This window comes from Lissotriton vulgaris, chromosome 10, assembly GCF_964263255.1.
Source record: "Lissotriton vulgaris chromosome 10, aLisVul1.2, whole genome shotgun sequence".
Taxonomy (NCBI): Eukaryota; Metazoa; Chordata; class Amphibia; order Caudata; family Salamandridae; genus Lissotriton; species Lissotriton vulgaris.
The window spans coordinates 457309338-457329679 of record NC_141698.1 but is presented as its reverse complement, the minus strand read 5'-3'; the positions used below and the strand labels follow the sequence as shown (position 1 = coordinate 457329679).

The 20342-nt window shown below is 44.9% G+C and overlaps 1 protein-coding gene across 1 annotated transcript in view; it reads left to right on the top strand.

Annotated features, from left to right (window-relative positions):
* CFAP70 (cilia and flagella associated protein 70) overlaps positions 1-20342 on the top strand; it is a 1103282-nt gene that overhangs the window by 417206 nt on the left and 665734 nt on the right. The window lies entirely within an intron of this gene.

Below are 20342 nucleotides of genomic sequence, written 5' to 3'. Positions count from 1 at the left end.
GCATAGGAAACAGTGAATGGCAGTGTATGTGGTACTTTGTCAGACCACAGCAGCAAACAAAGGTTTGGAAGGGGAGCCAAGGTGATGGATTTAAGAATAGCAAGGCAGAGATCTACAGTACAAAAAGGTAATGAAAGACCGAAATCGACTGGGTACTGGTCTCAATGTCATGGTGCACCACAAAAACATAATACCAAATTGTACACCTATGGTCTCAGACATGTGTGTATTAGCAAATAAGTAGTGTCTCTCTCAAACATAATACTACAGGTGAAAAAGTGACTGGGGGAGACATCCCTTAAGGATAAGAACCCTCACTCACCCGAAGGTGACATGCTTCATCATATGGGTCCTCCTTACCAGTGTGGAAAACCTAGTCACCACTGGGAGCAACTACTTCGGTGTTTAAAGAAGGAGCTCAGAGATGTTTTTCAGGTAAGGGACATGATGGTAATCCCATATGTGAGATGGTGGATGTAGTGAGGTATGCAGCGCTGTGTTAAGGAGTGGGTAAGTGAGATTAAAACTGTCTAAGTAGAATCACTACTTGACTTTATTCATGTGTTCTACTTGACAGGGTTAAAATGAAACAGCACAGTGGTATGGATTTAGAACCACTGTCACTTAATAGTCAACATGTTTCAGCCTGTTGATCTATTCCAAAGAATCAGCGGCTTTCTTCAGGACCAGATATATTATGTGCTAATGCTGCTGCAATAGTGTGAAAAAATATATAATATTAGAAAGAAATAAAGTTTTATACAACACCGGTATTCCTGCGTTTCATTTGTCTGTCAGGTCATACCTAAGTAAACACAAGTAGCAAAAAGGAAAGAGAGAGAGAGACACAAACAAATTGCTAAATTATCACATGAAATACTGTCACTATATTGCAAGTATTATGATACTATAGAAATAGTCATGGGTAACAGGGACTTACCCTCAATTGTAGGATAGTCCTGCCTCACCTCTACCTGGCTGGCTGCTCTGGGAGGAGGCCCCGCGCTGCGGGAAATAGTATAAGTGTCTAAATAAGTACACCATTCTCACTTCAAAAAACTCTATTGCTTTGTCAAACAGGAGAACCAAAATACTCCTAGGCATAACAAAATACTGCCCAAAGTGTTTTTAAAGAAATGGCTGTGGCATTAAGGTTAGAACTAAATAGTCTAAACTGTTACCACAAGTAAGGTAACCTGTTTTGTTACACTATGCATAGCAATTCGTCTAAAAAGTTCAAAAGACTGTTTTAGGAACTAACTATCTTACCTGTCCATCGGTACCTCGATGCCAAAGAGAGCTCGCCCCGGGAGGTACTGAACGGAAGGCAGACAACCGTATTTGTAATGGCCATCTAATTGTTTGCAGCCGTGCGCGAATAGGGGTCCTAAAGATTTAGTAGTCTCTATACGCGCCTAAGTTCTTGCTGCGCATGCGTCGGGGAGTGTTTATCGAGCCCCGCGCATGCGTATTCGTGTGAGAAAGACAACTGACCTCAGGCGCATGCGTCTAAGTAATTTGTTTGTTATGTGCGCTAATACGCTAGTTATAGATCGGAGATCTTTAAAGTAGTATTTCTGGCAAATCGTATAGTGAAAAGGATGATGAAGAAGAGCGCCCGTATAGTCGCTACGTATCTGCCGGGGATTGATTGTAGAGCCCCGCGCATGCGTGCTCGTAGTGAAGGAATACTGATCTAATGCGCATGTGTGGAAGTGATTAGTTAGTATAAGCGCTAATACGCGAGGTACAGATCAAAGATCTTGAGTACACAAACTGAGATTGTTGGCAGATCGTATAATGATGAAGATGGTAAAGAATCCTTACACGTGAAAAGAAATTTAAATAGCCCATGCGTTGAGTATATGAAAGTTAAACCTCACGCATGCGCTATTGTTATGGTCAATTATGACAACACACCAGGAGTATGCATGCTATTAATAATTAAGGGTCATTGGAAAAAGGAGCCAAGAACAGTTAAAGTAACTTCATAGCCCAACTAGTTTGTGGCTCTGTATGTATGTGAGGTGGCGAAGTAAGGAAACGGACCTTATTCTCATTCTGTATCTCTCGAGTCACATACCTGGTGAGAAACTTATTGCCCTGCATGGTCACAAAACTATGACCTAATTCAAGATACGCCTATCTATTTATTTAAACAAAGGGTAGCTATAAAACTTAAATAGGTGTAAGGAAGATATCAATTAGGGACCCAATTATGTTTGTCTGTGTCACCTAACTCGAGTACAATAAGACTCTTATATGGAGACCCAGGGTATATCATCATTTAGACCCACTTCATCTGTTTTAAGTTTGTACACCCACTGTTGTTCTTTACGAAAGTTACATTTCGTGGGGTCTGCCAAGTGTGGAATCCAGGGTTTTTCTAATACCACCCAATGTAGATCAGTGTCAGCATATCCTTTGTCAATAAAATGATTGGTCAGTTTGGTTGACCGTTTACCGCATCTAATTGTGCTCTTGTGTTCTTGGATGCGGATCTTGATTTTTCTAGTGGTCATACCCACATAACGAAGTTGGCAAGGACACCATATCAGATAGATCAAACGGTCGCTATTGCAATTTGTATGTTTCTTAATTTTCCATGGGCGTGATGTACCTATAACTATTTCAAGGGTTTTCTCAGTTTGGGGACAAACTTTGCATGTCCCGCACGGAAAATGGCAACTACCTGGGGCATATTCCACAATGTGGACTGTGACTCAATGCTCTTGATGCCATATGGTCGAGTGTGGACCAATTTGTCTCGAAGGTTAGCACTTCGTTTATAAGCAAACAAAGGGCGCGGGAGGGTGCTGTTTGCTAAGTTCAGAACTCCCCAGTGTTTGTTAATGCTCTTTTTCACAGAATTAGAGAAGCTTGAGAAGGTGTTAACAAACGTTATTCTCTCATTAGTTTCTCTGGGTGTACTTTTCTCCAGTAACGCTTCTCTATTATTGTTTGCCGCTCTTTTCTTGGATTTGCGGATGAGTTGTGTAGGGTATTTCTTTTCTTTTAGGTCAACTGACAATGCCTTAGCGTGTTTCTCATATTGTGCCAGTTCGGTGTAGTTACGTCTTATTCGTAAAAATTGCCCGAACGGCAAATTTTCACGAAGGGCTCGTGGGTGGTAGCTTTGGAAAGGCAAAAGAGAATTACACGAGATGGGTTTTCTGTATAATTCTGTCTCCTAAACTCCATTGTTCGGTTTTATTAGTAAGTCCAGAAACGGTAGACTAGATCTGGAAAATTCTAGAGTAAACCGTAAATAGTCATCCTGCTGATTCAACCATTCATGGAACAATTTTAGTGTGTCTTCATCACCTCGCCAGATGACAAAAATGTAATCTATGTACCTTTTCCAGGTACATAGATGGCTGAAGAACGGGTTGCTAGGTGTTAATATAGTTTCCTGTTCAACTTTGTGGACATATAAATTGGCCAAGCTGGGGGAACAAACGCTGCCCATACAAGTACCCGAAATTTGGAGGTAAATTTGGTCCTCAAACTTGAAAAAGTTCTCTTTAAGCACTTTTCTGGCACATAACATCACAAAATCTATTGGTGTTATACTCTCCCAAACTAGGTTCTCAAGCATCAGTTTGATGGTGGTCAATGCTTCTTCTTGTGGAATAGAAGTATAAACAGATTCCACATCAAAGGATACCAGCCAATCCTTTTCTGTGTCAAATGATAACCCTTGAATTTCAGAAAGAAGGTGCTTGGTATCATGAATGAAGGTGGGCATTTGTGATACCATGGGGCGAAGAAAAGAGTCCACAAAAGTTGATAGTGGTTCGAGTAGGTGTACAATTTGGTATTTAGTTTGTAATTGGGAACATACACCTAGAGGTCTATAATCTATCCCTTCAGACCCCCAATCTACGGTAGTTTTACCCGCACCACAAAAACATACCAATAGGGAGAAGAAACATGGAGTCGGAGATTTGTCATTGAGGTCAAAAGATGTGAATTCTGGGATCCACTTTATATCCTCCCACTACCAGCACTAGAGCCAGCTCAAGAAAGACCTTTCTATTATGAGATAGAGAGGTGCAATATTGAAGTCTGCATACTTCAGTTTTTATTTTAACAAAATACAGCTCACAGTTTTCCTGCAGACGTGTAAAGGAATCCGTAATAAATCAACTGAACATGATTTCATGCAATTAGAAAATGAAACAATGGAAAATAAGACATATAAATTAAATATAACATTATTTGTAAAGATCTGGTACCCCAAAAAAGCACAACCAGGGAAAATGATGCACTGGAGTAATAGTGAAAAGAGTGGACAAAATAAAAGAATCTCAAAAACATGAATCTAGTCCTCAGTCAAGGGGTACAATATTTGTCTTGTAATGTCAAAAGCCACAATATCTGGTTTTGTGACTTACCATGTTGTGAACATTTGTTTGAAACCTGCTTGGAAGCCTCACAACCAAATTCTCAGTTGTGTAGGTTTGATTGCATATTCCGCACACTTTTTGTGGTCATGGATTTTGTGGGTGAGAAATCTACAGGGTTTATTTTTGAAAGAATTGTTGGAAAACCTGCAATATATTTTCTCCTCATACACTTGCAAAAAAGGAATTTCCAAAAGATGACAAGCTGACACCCACACCCTGCAGGACCTATCTCCACTGTTTTGATCTCAGCATGTATCTGAAGGTTGCTTCCTGAACAATAAATGTCACGTTTTTCTTCCAGGTTGTTTAAGGACATCTCATCTTCACTTCACTGTCAGGGAATTACAGCCCTGAGGACCTTCAGTGTAACACGTTTAGCTGCTGTGCACAAATACACCAGATGCCTCCTTAAATAGTCAAATGCTGTAGAACCATATCACTAATCACCCTGTATCGGTATCTCAGATTTCTCAAATGATAACACGCTGGGAGATTTAGCATTTACTTCCATCTCAAGTACTCACATAAAACATTGAATACATGCCACTCAATCAGATTGGGTGGTTTTGGTATACAGGATCATGATTGGTCCTTTGCCTGTGGTAGGACATGCAGGCCTGCTGTGAGTGACCCAACTGCACCTGAAGAACAAGTTACTTGCCTTCGGTAACGCTTGTTCTGGTAGATACAGTATCTGCCTGTGGATTCCTCACCTTGTAAATATCCCCCTGCGTCAGCAGCATTCGGAAATTCTTTTTGTAGCTTCGCACCGACGTGGACCGACGTCACAGAGGCACGGCATTGCGCGCGACTCCGCTGACATCACTGACACCATATTAGGCCCACGCCGGCATGATGACATCAGTTCCGCCCTTTTTTCTGTGTCTTCGAGGCACATGGACGGACCGATGACAGCAGAAATATACACAGTATACACAGTACACATATGTCAAGATAACACACATATTGTGGAACAAAAGCAGGAAATAAAAAAATAGTGAACATTTCCTTTGACAGTCAAAATACATATTTACAATACAACAATACAAGTATAGTAGAGTGGACAAATGGGAGGCGGGTGGGTCAGTGAGGAATCCACAGGCAGATACTGGATCTACCAGAAAATGCGTTACCGAAGGTAAGTAACTTGTTCTTCTGATAGATACATCTGCCAGTGGATTCCTCACCTTGTGAATAGAGTCCCACAGCAGTACCCATTCCTGGAGGAGGGTGTCCACTCTCCTATACCAGAAAATCCTGGAGGACAGCACGCGCAAAGTGGCCCTCCCTCCTCACTTCAGTATCTAAGCAGTAATGCTTCGCAAAAGTATGGAGGGAGGCCCAAGTCGCGGCTCTACAAATGTTCTCAACAGGAACACCTCTAGACAAAGCAGATGTTGATGACTTTGCTCTAGTAGAGTGAGCTCTTATACCCTCTGGAGGGTCCTTACCTGCAGCGAGCAAAGCCTACAAACAGCTGTTCATCCAACCTGAACTCTTGTGTCCTGTCCAGGTAAAAGCTCACGGCCCTCCTAGGGTCGAAGCGGTGAAGTCTTTCCTCCTCCTTGGAAGGGTGAGGGGGAGGATAAAAGGTAGGGAGGGTAACGGACTGCCCCAGATGGAAAGGAGTTACCACCTTAGGCAGAAAAGCAGCCCTGGTCCTTAGAACCATTCTTTCAGCATGAATGGATAAAAATGAGGGCTTAGAACTAAGAGCTTGAAGCTCACTTACCCTCCTTGCCGAGGTGATTGCCACCAGAAAAATAGTCTTGAAAGACAAAAGTCTCAAAAGAAATGTGTGTAAAGGTTCAAAAGGTGAACCCATCAAAAACGTAAGAACAAGGTTCAAGTCCCATTGAGGTACAATAAAAGGTGTAGGAGGAAATTTATTGGTAAGACCCTTAATGAAACGTAAAACAATAGGAGATTTAAATAAAGAGGGCTGGTCTGGCAAACAAAGGAAAGCCCACAAGGCCGACAAATAACCTTTGATAGTTGCCAGCTCAAAACCCTGCTGGGCCAAAGAAAGAGCAAACTGTAGAATATTGGACAAATGAGCCCTTAAAGGGTCAACAGACTTCTCCCCGCACCAAGCAACAAACTTAGACCATCTATAAGAATAAATGGACTTGGTGGAGTCACGCCTGGCCGATAAGATGACATCCACCACATCGTGCGGAAGAGATAAGGAAATCAGGTTGCCCCGTTCAATCTCCAGGCATGAAGGTGTAAGGTCTGGAGGTGGAGGTGTAGAACCTGCCCCTCCATCTGGGAGAGGAGTTCTGCCCTGTGAGGGAGTTTGAGCGGAGGGCACGAGGAAAGGGGAAGAAGATCTGTATACCACACCCTTCTTGGTCAATCCAGGGCGATCAATATGACTTGGGCCCGGTCTTGGCGAATCTTCCTCAGAACCCGAGGAATCAAGGGTATGGGAGGAAACGGGTAAAGGAGTTGCGAGTCCCAACTCAACTGAAACGCGTCCCCTAAGGCTCCCTGCATCGGAAACTGGAGGGTGCAGAATGACGGGCAGTGAGCATTCACGTGAGTGGTGAACAGATCCACCAGAGGAGTCCCCCCACATCCGAAAGACGTGACAAACTACCTCTGCATGGAGCCTCCACTCGTGGTCGGCGGAGAACTGCTGACTGAGACTGTCTGCACGAACGTTCAGAACTCCGGCCAGATGATTTGCCATCAGACAAATCTGATGGTCCCGAACCCAGGACCAGAGACGCAGAGCCTCTCTGCAGAGACACTGCAACCCCACTCCTCCCTGCTTGTTGACATACCACTTCGCGGTCGTGTTGTCCGTCAGGACCTGGACTGACTGACCGCGAAGGGAAGGGAGGAAGGCCTTGAGTGCCTGACGTATCGCCCGCAACTCTAGAAGGTTGATGTGAAGCAACCTTTCCTCTGGAGACCAAAGACCCTTGACCTCCAGATCCCCCAGATGAGCACCCCACCCTAGAGTGGATGCATCCGTTATCACTGTGGCCACTGATGGAGGTGGATGAAAAGGCTTTCCTTGTGAGAGATTGCCATCCACGCTCCACCAAGATAGATCTGCTGCAGTTTCTCTTGAGATCCTCACTGACTCCCCGAGATCTCCGCTGTGCTGATATCAATGCCTGCGGAGGCACCACTGGAGTGCCCTCATGTGCCGGCGTGCATGGTTGACCAACAGAATGCAAGAAGCCATCAGACCGAGCAAACAAAGGACCTTCAGGACTGGAGCGACCGCTCCATTGAAAAACAAAGGAATGATATGATATGATAATGATATGATATGATATGATATGATATGATATGATAAATGGAATTTGTAGAGTGCACGTTCACCTACAGTTTCTTGGCTCTGGGACATGAATCATTTTCTGTATGTCGCGAATCCTTTGAGGAGGAGGGAATGCACGACACACAGTTGTATCCAGTACCGCACCTATGAACAGGTTGCGCTGGGAGGGCACCAGGTGAGATTTGGGTACATTTATCGAAAAACTCAACCTGTGCAACAACTGAGTTGTCTCCTGCAGATGATGCAGCACTATCTCTGGAGATTCTGCTTTGATCAGCCAATCGTCCAGATACGGGAATACAGGTATCCCCAACCTTCTGAGATGCGCAGCCACCACTGCCATCACCTTGGTGAAGACTTGAGGCGCAGTAGTAAGACCAAACGGAAGGACCGCAAACTGGTAGGGTTGCGAAACAACCGTGAAACTGAGATACTTTCTGTGCGACTTCAGGATTGGGATATGAAAATAAGCATCCTGCAAGTCGATCGACACCATCCAGTCTTCTTCCAACAGCTCTTGAAGAACCTGTGCAAGGGTGAGCATCTTGAACTTCTCCTTCTTCAGGTAAAGGTTCAAGATCCTGAGATCTAGGATTGGACGGAGTCTGCCAACCTTCTTGGGCCTCAGAAAATACCAGGAGTAGCACCCCTGACCCCTCTCCTGCTCTGGTAACACCTCTATTGCACCCTTTCTGAACAGGGCCAGGACTTCTTCCTGCAGGAGCAATAGATGGTCCTCCGAACAAAAACCCTGGCAAGGAGGGTAATTTGAGGGAAATACCCGAAAGGGAAAAGCATACCTATTCTCCACGAGATTGAGAACCCAAAGATCTGAGGTAATCAATTCCCACTCTCGTAGAAAATGGGTAAGCCGGCCCCCAACTGGGCATACATGATGAGGAATGGCGGATCTAGGGCTGCTTTGCTGCGGTGGCAGGAGGCTGGGAAGGGGAAGAGGAGGAGGAGGAGGAGGAAGCTTGACGACCTCTAGGATGAGCTCGTTGTCTTCCTCTGTATGACTTATACAGCGTATTCTGCTGCTGTTGCGGCTGCTGCTGCGATGTTTTATAGGAACAAAAGGAAGACCTGCCAAATCCTCTGAAGCGCCTTCCAGTAGTACCCCTAGTTTGAAGTTCCAAAGATTTCGCTGTGGCCCTATTATCTTTGAAACGTTCCAAGGCAGCGTCAGCCTTCTTGCCAAACAATCCAGAACCATCAAATGGCAAGTCCATCAGAGCAGATTAAACTCCGATGTTTTCAGCCACGCTGCTCTTCTAGCGGCCACCGAAGAGCCCATGACTCTTGCCACCGAATCAGCCGTGTCCAGCCCAATCTAAATCACCTGTCTCGCAGCAGCCTGAGTGTCCGAAATTACTTTCTGAAAATCCGTTCTATCCAGCTCAGGAATTTTTGGCACTAACTGCTTCACGGAATCCATTAAGGCATGGATGTACCGTCCCATCAGACAAGTTGCGTTGGTAGACTTTAATGCCATACTGGCTGAAGAGAAGACCTTTTTGGCCGCCTGATCTTGCTTTCTGGACTCCTTTTCCCCAGGAACCTGCGGAAAAGCCCCACAGACTTCTTAGAGCAGGCAGCCTGCACAACCAAACTCTCAGGCAAGGGGTGTGTTGATAAAAAGTCCGGGTCACCAGGTGCAACCCTATACGTCCTCGCCACAGACCTTGAAACCGCAGGAGCTGTTAAAGGCTTCTTCCAGCCCTCATAAATGGGTTCAGTCAAAGCATCATTAAATGGCAGCTTTGGCTCAATAACAGAAGAAGGTGAGTGAAGGACCTCTGTAAGAATATTAGATTTGTACTCAGCGGTGGGCAGAGTAATATTCAACAAGCCTGCTGCCTTTTTAATAACAACGTGATATGGCACCACATCCTTGGAAGGCACATCCGACACAGAAGCCAAATCCCACTCAGGTGAAAGTTCAAGTCCACTGGCTTCTCTCAAATCATCAAAAGGATCATCAGAATCCTGTACCTCTCCTTTCTCCACGTCAGCGTACTGATACTGTTCTTCCTCCAGAAGTCTCTGGGCTTCACGCTGAGACCTCATCTTCGGAAACGAAGTCGTCGGATCCGGAACTGACTCTGCCGGGGCCGGAGCCGGCGTCGAGCCCAAAGTCGGACAAGGAGGTTTCATTCGAAGTCGAACAGGATCCTGCATCAAAGATGTGGGCATCGGCGTCGATGGAGTGACGTCGGTCCACGTCGGCGCAAAGCTACAAAAAGAATTTCCGAATGCTGCTGACGCAGGGGGATATTCACAAGGTGAGGAATCCACTGGCAGATGTATCTATCAGAATCTTGTATCCTGACGTTATTTTGTACTCAACAAACAAATGATGGACGGAATGCTGACAATGCAACCCTGATCTTTGACTGGGGGAGAATGTTTGCATTTTCAGCATTCCGTCCATCACTTGTTTGCTGTAACACTTTTCGCCCTAAGTGGGATGGGTATGCCCAGACGTGGGTCCCTTGCTCACTGTGCCACTGGATTCAAGCTAGCCTGGCTGAAGAAGGTTGACATACCCTGAAAGCGGTCCCAGGATGCTTGTTTCCGGTCCAGGGAGGACCTGGCCTGGCAGTTCGGTCTGGACTGTTCCAATGGGGCACAGGGTCAAGACTGATTTGCATATGGCTGGGTCCGAACTGGGGTGGCGTAGTGGGCAAAAGAACGATGGATTGAACCCAGATCTTTTGACTGGGGGAGAATGTTTGCATTGTCAGCATTCCGTCCATCACTTGTTTGCAGTAACATTATTTTGAACTCAGCAACATAGAAATTCCTGAGCGCATGCTACAAAAATAGGCCCTAATTTGAAATTGAGGCCCAGAGCCTGGCTCTGAAGTCATCGAGGGGTGCCAAAAATGTACCCTAGGCTGGGCACAAGACTACCATCTGTGTTTCTGGCCATGACGTAGTGGTGGCAGCATACCAAGTTCTTAGTGATCAGTAGCTGAAGTGGCCTTTTTTCCTGTTCAAGGGTAGGAGTGCAATTCCTACAAGCCTGCTTGAGTACAGTTTCACTCATGTGTCATGAGCAGACCCTTCGCTGACATCTCTGTGTGAATATCAAGTGCATTTGCATGTATGGTAGACTGAGTGCGTTTGCACGTATGGTAGCAGGATTCAATGTTGTTTGCAAGCGTGTATGTTTGCTGTTCCCAGGTAAATCCATTTTTGATTATCAATTGTCTGAAATGACACAGAAGATGGATGTTGTGATGCAGTCCCCGGATAGTGTAAGTGTTAAAACTGCATTCCTTCGGAGGAAGGGGCTGTAACTACAAATGTAGAGGTGTAGAGGGATGGATACAGGACTACCTGTCGAAATTCTCTGGAACATTTTTAGCAAGGGCTTTTGGATCATTCCTCCCTGCTCACTGCCATTTGATTAATATTGGGAAAATGTGGGTGAGTCAGTAGAGACAGATGTTGGTGAAAGGGTAGCTTCTAGGGAGAGCCTGAATCCTTTGTATCATTTTGAGTGGCCCATCCTGAAAGGCTGATGAGAGTCAAGTGCATCTCTGCACTTTTATTGTACTTATGTTGTGATTACTCCTGCATGGAGCCAGCAGAGCCATTAGCTTGTGTGAAGAGCAATAACCCTGCGCAAAGAACCTGTCTATGTTGCAGAGGAAAAGTGGCTATGAGATGAAACCAGGCCAACCGGCTTTTAAACTCAGACAGTGGATTTGTATCCCCTTCTGAAAATACTACCGGCAAGACAGTCCCAAACATCCCCATTTTATTCAATTTTGAATTGCCGTGATGCCGAAGGAGCTACTGTGTTCCAGGAGTGGTATGGCTGATAGCCAGTCTCCTGAAGGCGAGGGGATATCGCCTTGCTAGTACAAGTCTTGCTGGAAGAAACTGTGGAACTGCCTATGACCCTGGGAGTTGCCTGCTTGCTGAGAGAGCAGAGCAGAAAGCCTGCCCATGACGAGAACCCAGCTGCCAAAGATGTGACAAGTGGCCAGAAGGAGCAGCGAAAAGAAAGGAAACTGTCAAGGTGAAATTTGAGGCAACTCAGCTCCCCCTGATCTCCATGTCCAAATGACGAGTCAAGCACAACTGAGAAGAGAATGTGCGCGACTTGCCAGTGTCAACTGCAAAATAGAGACTGTGTTATTTGGAGACCGCTGTGGTGAAAGACCCAGACTTCCTGTATGGAATCTACCTTTTACTTTCATGCAATTCAACATTTACATCAGCGTCCTAGCCCAAAAGAGGACAATCCCTCCACCTCGACATGTGGAGCAGATTACTGAGATGTCTTAGTGGAGCCACTGCTATGCCAGCCAGCCTAACCAGGGAAAGAATGGGGAGGAGTTGTCCGAACAAGCCCCATGAGCATAATTGCTTGTCCAGTGCCCCATCCATTGGAGGAGTGTGGCTCAATGGTTAGAGCGGCAGACCCTAATGCAGAGTTCTGGCCCGGTACCAGGGTTCAATTCCCGCCTCTGCGGCTCTTGGACTCAATCTCCCTGGACCTGACAATTCTCGCCTCGGTGCCTATTCTAATCCATGGGCCCCACACTGCAACTCTGGGCAATAGCTTGCTTAACCTCCACACCGGCCCCAACAGCGCTAGGATGCCTGGCTTCACCCTGGGGGTGCCCAGGAGTGGACACTTCACACGGAAAGCCAGGAAGGGTTCTACAGCGGTATGAGTAATAGCGCCAGGAAACCGCTTGGTGACAGTGACCTCTACAAATACCTTGACGTTTACGTTTACGTCACTGTCACACCCACACGTAAAAAGTCCCAGTGTGCACCACATCAGGTAGTTCCACACTCATGACAGACATTGACAGAGCATTTAGCTAATACTGTGACTGTTCATCGAGCATTGCTATTTCCACACAAGAATTGAATACTCTTATGCCGACTGACCTACGGATTACAGCACACTAGGAGGCTGCTCCAATGCAACACAGTGAGCATTAGTACGTTTTGATAATGACTACTTCGATGTCTTTATTTTGTAGGGTACCGGCTAGACCCCGTTTTGCATTCCTGCAGATTTGCCTACTCTAGCTGCAATAAATGGGGAAGGCAAACTAAGCTAGCCAAGAAATTACCGGAGGACCTCGAACGAGCTCAGCTTTCCCGTATTGAACGGCAGATGACTGCACCCCAGCAGCCACCTTTCACACAGGAACAACTACCACAACAATAGACTACACCTGTGTAACTCTCCCTCTGTTCTATAAAATTACTGCTTATCATCTACGAGAAAAGGACGATAGTGATCATTTTCCACAAGAAATCACACTAATTGTGCAAGTTATAATGCCAACTCAGCCACTAGAAATGCCCATTTCCATACATACCCCAAACTAATCAAATGCAAGAATCAGAATCCAGAATATCTGGTGGCTTCAGCAAAGATCCTCCTATAAGAACAACAAATACCAGAGATGAACCCTGTAGCCAGTTGGGAAAGCTTTAGAGAAGCATTAGGGGAAGCACACTCAACCCAAGCCCAGCTGAGATCTAGGACACCTGAAGGACTTTGTCATGGAGGGCGCTTCAACTCACAGAATGCGCCAATCAGGTTGCTCAAAAAAGCAATAAATAAAACATAACGGAAGCTCCACCTACATGGCCCGGATGCCAACCTGCAAACGGAGCTGAGACAACTTAAATCGGAACGGGAAAAGCCAAATTGGCAATTTAAAAAAAGAGGTAGAAGACAAACAATGAGCTAAGCTTCTTTATGATGTGAAGACTAATAACAGCGCGCAATTTTGGTGCACAATTAACACACTTAAAAATCCCACAGTTCGTGGAATTCATTCACACCTAGCAGTAGAGAGCTGGGTGAGTTTCCTTTGTGAACATTTTAACAGCAATCCAAAAGCAGTAAACAATGCAGGATTTTTGGAAGAGATAACTCATGAACTACACAGAATTCTGCATATAGACACTTGGATACAAGTAAACCCGGGGTCTGGAACCCATCTGTCTAGAAGCATCCCTACTACCATAGGACGAAAACAGGGCAGTGTTTGAGCTCCAACCATGTTTAATCTCTTTATGTCAGATTTACAATCAAGGCTGCATAGGTGCCACGCTCATACTCCAAGGATAGCTGGCCTGATCTTCACCAACCTACTATATGCCGATGGCCTGGTACTTATAAGCCCTGTAGGCCTTCAGCATCTATTAGACACTACACAAACCTACTTGGATGAAAATGGCCCCAGTATTAATTTCGATAACAATAAGGTATTCTTATGAACCAAAGAAAGGTAAAAGGGACACCTCATTGGTATCTGGCCAAACAACCCCTGAAGATGTTTAAAGAGTTGAAATATCTAGGTGTTACAATTTACAGCAAGATTTCATTTATTGCTCAAAAAGAAGTGCTGATGATGAGAGGTAATGCAGTGTCAGTGGTACCAAAAAACATAAAGAACAAAGCAGCCAGTTCTATCTTCACTCCACTACTTCAAGTGATCCAGGCAAAACTCATTCCAACAATTTCCTCTGGGAGTGAATGAGGGGGAGAGATGCGTCCACTCTGGACAGGATATTAATTGGTGCATTAAGATTGATCTTCAGTTTACATAAGTACACATCACCAGCCCAAATAAGATTAGAGTTTGGTGAGCAGAAGCAGGGGCTGGCACGGAGAAGTACATACATTAACTGCTAGTAGGAGATTAAGGGAGAGCAGCCGGGGACCTTGGATACTCACTTGTAGACTGAACTGTTGACCGAGGAAAACTGCCCAGCAAGGGTATATCTACATGAATCGATAGATCAACTAGACCTAAAAGGGCATATGGGAAGTGTCAGGATCCTACGAAAGCTTTAACAAAATTGTCAAATGTTTCTTCATGCTGAAGGACAAAGTAGCATTGACTGGTAGGGTGCATCACTACTTTACCTTACACAGCTACACCAAGGTTGCACCTCATCATTATTTAGGCACTGGGTTCACTAAAGCCACCACAAAAGATAAATATCTGTGTTATCGACTCAGCATTCTAGCCTCTTTGCTCCCCCTTGGAAACGCACTTCGGCCAGGTCTTCCTTCTATTTGGCAGGGAGGAGAAAGTGAAAATATTATTATCCTACTATGCATATATAAAGAACTTGTGAGAAAACACAGAACTCTATTATGCCCACTTTTTAATTATAAAGGAATTCATACCTGCAGACAGGAAGTTATGGCGTGCTTTGCTGTAGACGATGTACAGTTAAATTGCTGCCTTGTAAGAAACTTGACTGCAGCTGAAAAGAGACTAACAACAATATCACTCCCTAAGGTTATAACAGGTAACCAGGTGAGGCTGGGGAATCAGCTCACTGACAATCCTTGCCTCGAAACTTTATACCAACAACTGCTGGTTCTCTTCTAGGGGATACTCATCAATAGTCATAAGCACTGAATAGTCCCGCCCTCGTGCGGGACCCCGGAGCAATAGCCATTAATATGCATATATCTACATATATGTCTTTACAATTGCTCCCACGAAGACCCCGGAAAGCAGTAAGTGGCACACCCAAGCTGAAACTGTATCCTTTAATCATTGCAGCAACAGCACTCCCTTCATCTTCCCAACGCGTTTCGACAGTTCGTCTTGATCACGGGATTGACAAATACAGGAACTCCTCACTCCCACAGGTGATCTGAAGTGCGCCCAGATAGTGTATCCTCTGCGTAGCTACACAGATCGAATGTGGGTCTGTCTTGGCCATTTTTTTACCACAGGCTGGACACTTAACAAATAAGACCGGCATTATGACTGGAAAAATAGCCAAAAAACTGCAAACAATTGTTGGATTAGTCAGATAATGACTAAAGACGTCGAGTAAAGACGAAAAAATTAGAGAAATACCAGAAGAAAGTGAAAAAATATCACCAACTGGCGAGCTCAATGCTCCAGGATCCTCACAGAAGGAGCCGGAAAAAAGAACTGACCTAACTGTCACCTGTGGTGCATGATGGGAGCCTGGAGGCTCACAGAGGTCTTAAAGGCACGGCGCCAGTTTTTTCTGTTGTTACTATGCAGCCTATCTAGGCTAAAGCTGCCTCTATGATCCTGCCTGTTTTACCTTTGAAAATAAAGTTTGTGTGTTTCAGAGAAAACCAGGGCAGTGTTTTCTTTTTTGCATTGTCATATAATGTAATTTATATGTCTTTATTTAGCAAATGTAAAGATTTTGCAGGCAGTAATGGCAGTTTTTGAGCCTAGTATGGTGTATATTGGGCTGCATATGTATATGCATATTATCTATCTATATATATATATGGTTATTTTATGCGTATTTATATGGTTTTATATATATATATAGATATATGCATATTATTGGCTATTGCTCCGGGGTCCTGCACGAGGCGGGACTATTCAGTGCTTATGACTTTGATGAGTATACCCCTGGAAGAGAACTAGGATTACAGGTAAGTAACTAATCCTTGGGGGTTATCTGAACATAAAAACATTTATGAGGAGACTGCACTTTATTAATTATTTTTTAATCACTTTCACAGTAGGCAAACTGTATCGGCATCCTTACCAGTACTGATAGGCCTACAGACCTGTTGAGAGTTATTTAAGCTGCTTACTCATAAGGTTTCCTTACATTGATTGTATTGTCTATTGCACTGTACCTTTTGTTGTTTAAATATGCTTGTTGGTCCTGAAGATATAATGTGATCTTAATTTGCACATAAGTCAGAATGGATTCCTTGTATAGCAATTAAGCACTGTTTGTTATCTGCACAAATGACTGATTAAATAAAAAGGTAAATATTGTTGCAAAGGTTTTAATTAGTCATGCAAATAAACTACTTACATACTTACTTACATGCACAGATGTCACTTACTCAATGAACCTATCATAGACACAAGCCGTTCCTAAGGACATAATTAAGATGAGTGTGCGGGTACTATGGAAGCCATCAAATTTATTCTGCGTATTGCCCAGGTCCAGCTAAGAAATGTTGCCATGGCAATTACTATGTCTTCTTGTGTATTGGTTTTCAAAATACGCAGAGCAGTCTCATAGGATCTAGTGCCAAAATTAGAGCACAACGGCTTAAGCCACCCGTTTCGCAGGCCAATATATGATGGGCACACGAACTGTACGTGAGCTATAGTCTCTACCATGGAGGGGCACATGGGACAGTAAATATCTAGAACATCATTCAATTTTGTCGTAAAAAATTTCAACGGAAGAGTGCCCACTCTAAATTGGTGATATAGCTTCCTATCACCAGGCCCTGTAATCAAATTCCAGTAGGCTTCTAGTCTTTCGACCAGCTTATGCACCATAAAAATGCCGGTTAGGGAGCTGCTATTCACCAATGACATGGTTTTCCTATTGATCATGTCCCAGCAAAGTGCTTTGAACTCGTGTCATACAAGCTACCCTTAAGCTTTTGTAACAATGCAATTTTTAAAGACATATCTGCCTTCTTAATATGCATTACTGCATTGGCATAGGATGCTAACTCTGGTGTCGTCCACAGTCTTCTCCAGTAGGATATGGGTCTAAATCCCGCATCCTGATCAAATGGAGTACAGCCTAAATCAAGTAGTAGGATCTTAATAGGAGTGGATTAAGGTAGGGCTGTAAGTGATCGCAGGAACTTGTTTTGTGCAGTAACTAGTGGAGATAAATTGTCGAATCCCCACAGCTCTGCACCATAGATTATAGATCCTCTAATTTTTGCATTGTACATAGCTAGTGCCAGCCCCACCGGTTTAGTGTATGAGAGGCGGTGTTCCTTTAATAGAGCTCCTGCTAGCTGATTGTGTCTGAGGACTAGCAGGTCTAGCTGGGGTTTCCAGTTCATCCTCCTACCGATAGTTACTCCTAAGTAAGTAAAGGTATCTGTTTGTTCCAAAGATGTGTTATTCATTACAACTCTGCCCTTGATTATTTTGTGTTTATGCAGCACCATGAACTTTGTCTTATCAACGTTAATTATCAGATCATGGTAGTTGCAAAACACAGTAAATCTGTCCAGGGCCCGTTGCAGACCAGATTGAGTTTTAGACAAAATTAGAGTTTCATCTGCAAACATTAAAAGTGGGACCCTAGAACCGGCAAGAGTTGAAGCATCAGATGGAGAATTGCTGTAATAGGAGATTACCTTATTTATAAATAGGGAAAAAAGGGTTGGAGCTAGGACACACCCTTGCCGCACTTCCCTATTAACTGGGAAGCGATTTGTTAATTCGCCCTGTTGTCCCCACCTTACCTGTGCATAATTTGCTTTATGCAATTTGATAATAAACAGGAGTTCTGGTGGCATCCCAGCCTCCTTTAGAGACTCCCACAGCTTATGACGTGCCACTAAATCGAATGCTGATTTTAAATCAACAAACGCAGCATAAAGGGTCCTCCCAGATAGGATCACAGTACTCCAGAAAACCATCATAAATCTAAAGACTTGGTCGTTGGTGCTGACATGTGGTCGAAAACCTGCTTGGTAGGTAAACAGTACCTCTTGATCGGTTATCCATTAATTTACTCTACCTAACACCAGTCTAGCCACGATTTTTTGCAGGGTATCAATTAGGCTTATCGTCCAATAGTTGCATGGACTGGCATGGTCCCCTTTTTATATATATTGGGATAATTTCTGCCCCACACCAAGTTTCAGGGATTGGAACACCTCTGGCCAAGGCGTTTATGATAATATGTATATATTTGACCCAGATCTTCCTATCATGTTTGTATATGTCGGCCGGGATACAGTCCGGGCCCAGGACACTTCCTGCTGGAATGCAATCCAAAGCTCTTTCCGTCTCCCCGTTGCCAAAGGTTAGGACAACATCAGTTGTAGGCTCACAGTAAACAGTTACAGCATTTGTCGGGTAGCAAATTGGACCTGGTAATGTGAGACCCAGAGATCAGGTGGAACATTATTAGCTGGTATAGGCTCTGATTCCCCATTACTCCATTTAATCAGTTGCCAAAATTTGCGCCAATTCTTCCCGTTGCTAGCATTAGTTAGTTCTGCCCATCTTTTCTCATCAAAATTCCTCTTGGCCCTATATTGGACTTTTTTATAATTTACCCTTGCATTTTTCACCTCCTGTAGATCTCCCGACTTAATCGCTTGTGAGAGTTGCCTAAATGCAGTCCCACATGCATCGTCGTACCATTTGGCAGATTTTTTTATAATTAGCCTTGGCACTCTCTTAATAGTTGTAAAGAAGGTTTTCAGTTTCGCAAAGAAGTCCTCATTTTTTTTTTTTTTTAAATATATTTTTATTGCAGGAAACACGTATGAGTACAACATTGGCACCTGAAATGTAATCCGGGTTCGTGTTGGTTACAGTAACATTACGCCTATACACGGCCATTCAGCCCACAACCCGGAGGTCGGGCGGCGTGTGCCATTCTGCTGTTGTTGATTTGTCTCTGTCCTCACCGGTTTTCATAGGTGATAGAATAAATCACTTCTGCTTTTCCAAACACCCCAACCCAACATATCCCCCCTCCTTCCTATCGCCGTGCCCCCCAGTGGAAGAAAAGTGTCCTTCATCATGGTACAGGATTCTAATGTTTAACGGAAGTGATCGTCGCCCCTCCCCCCCTATCCCCCACCCACCTCCCCCCTCGTCATCGGTAGTCTATCTCGAGGTTGCATGTCGTGTGCTGTTAGCTGTGATTATCTATGTCAGGGGCTCTCCCGCAATAGCATCTTGTTGGGAATCGGGCTGCCCCCCATCAGTGCTGTCTGAATCGGTGAATGTGTCAATGTCGCGCAGGGCCTGCACTATCGTTTCCCAAGCCTGCGCCGCCTCTAAGGCCCGCTCATCTCGTCGCCGTCCCGCCTGCTGGAATCTCAATGTGCTTTCGCTTCCCGCCCACTTGAGGAGTTCATTGCGCCATTTAGCGCCCGTTGGACCAACTCGTGCCTTCCAGTTTCTGGTAATTTCTCGTTTGGCCAAAAGTAAACCCAAATCGATGAACTTGCTAGTAAGTTTGTTTTTAGGGGTGTGTGGGAACCAGTGTAGTAACCCTGCCGCCGCATCTATCTGCAATGATCTGTCGGTCACCTCTGTCAGTGTATCTCCTACAATTGACCAAAATGGGGTCAGCCTTGGACAGGACCACAGCATGTGGAAAAGGTCCGCCGTGGCTGTCCTGCATCTAGGACAATCTGCCGTCTCCAGGCCGAAATAGTTCTGCAGCTTCTCCGGGGTCAGATAGGCTCTATGCAATACATAGAAGTGGACCAGTTGAAACCGGGCGCTTCGCGTTCCCTTCCATGCCCGTTGCAATAGCTGGGGCCACGTGGTCTCTGGAATTTCCTTCCCCAAATCCGCTTCCCATCGGGTCTTAAGAGCCGTTAGGGGGGTTAGTCCCTCATCGATCATTCTAGAGTACAAGCACGACACTGCCTTGATTGTCCCTGCAGACATCATAGTATACTGGCAGGTTACCGATGTCTGTGGTTCCTCACGCCCAGTCCTCCAGTGTGCTTGGAGTGCCCTCGTGATCGCCGCGTGGAGCAAAAAGTCACCACTAGGGACGTCGTAGCGATCTCGAAGCTCCTGGAAGGGCAGTAGTGTTCCCTCTTCGTAGAGGTCGCCTATGGTCTGCACACCCATTTCCTCCCAGACCCCCAGCCGGGACCAATC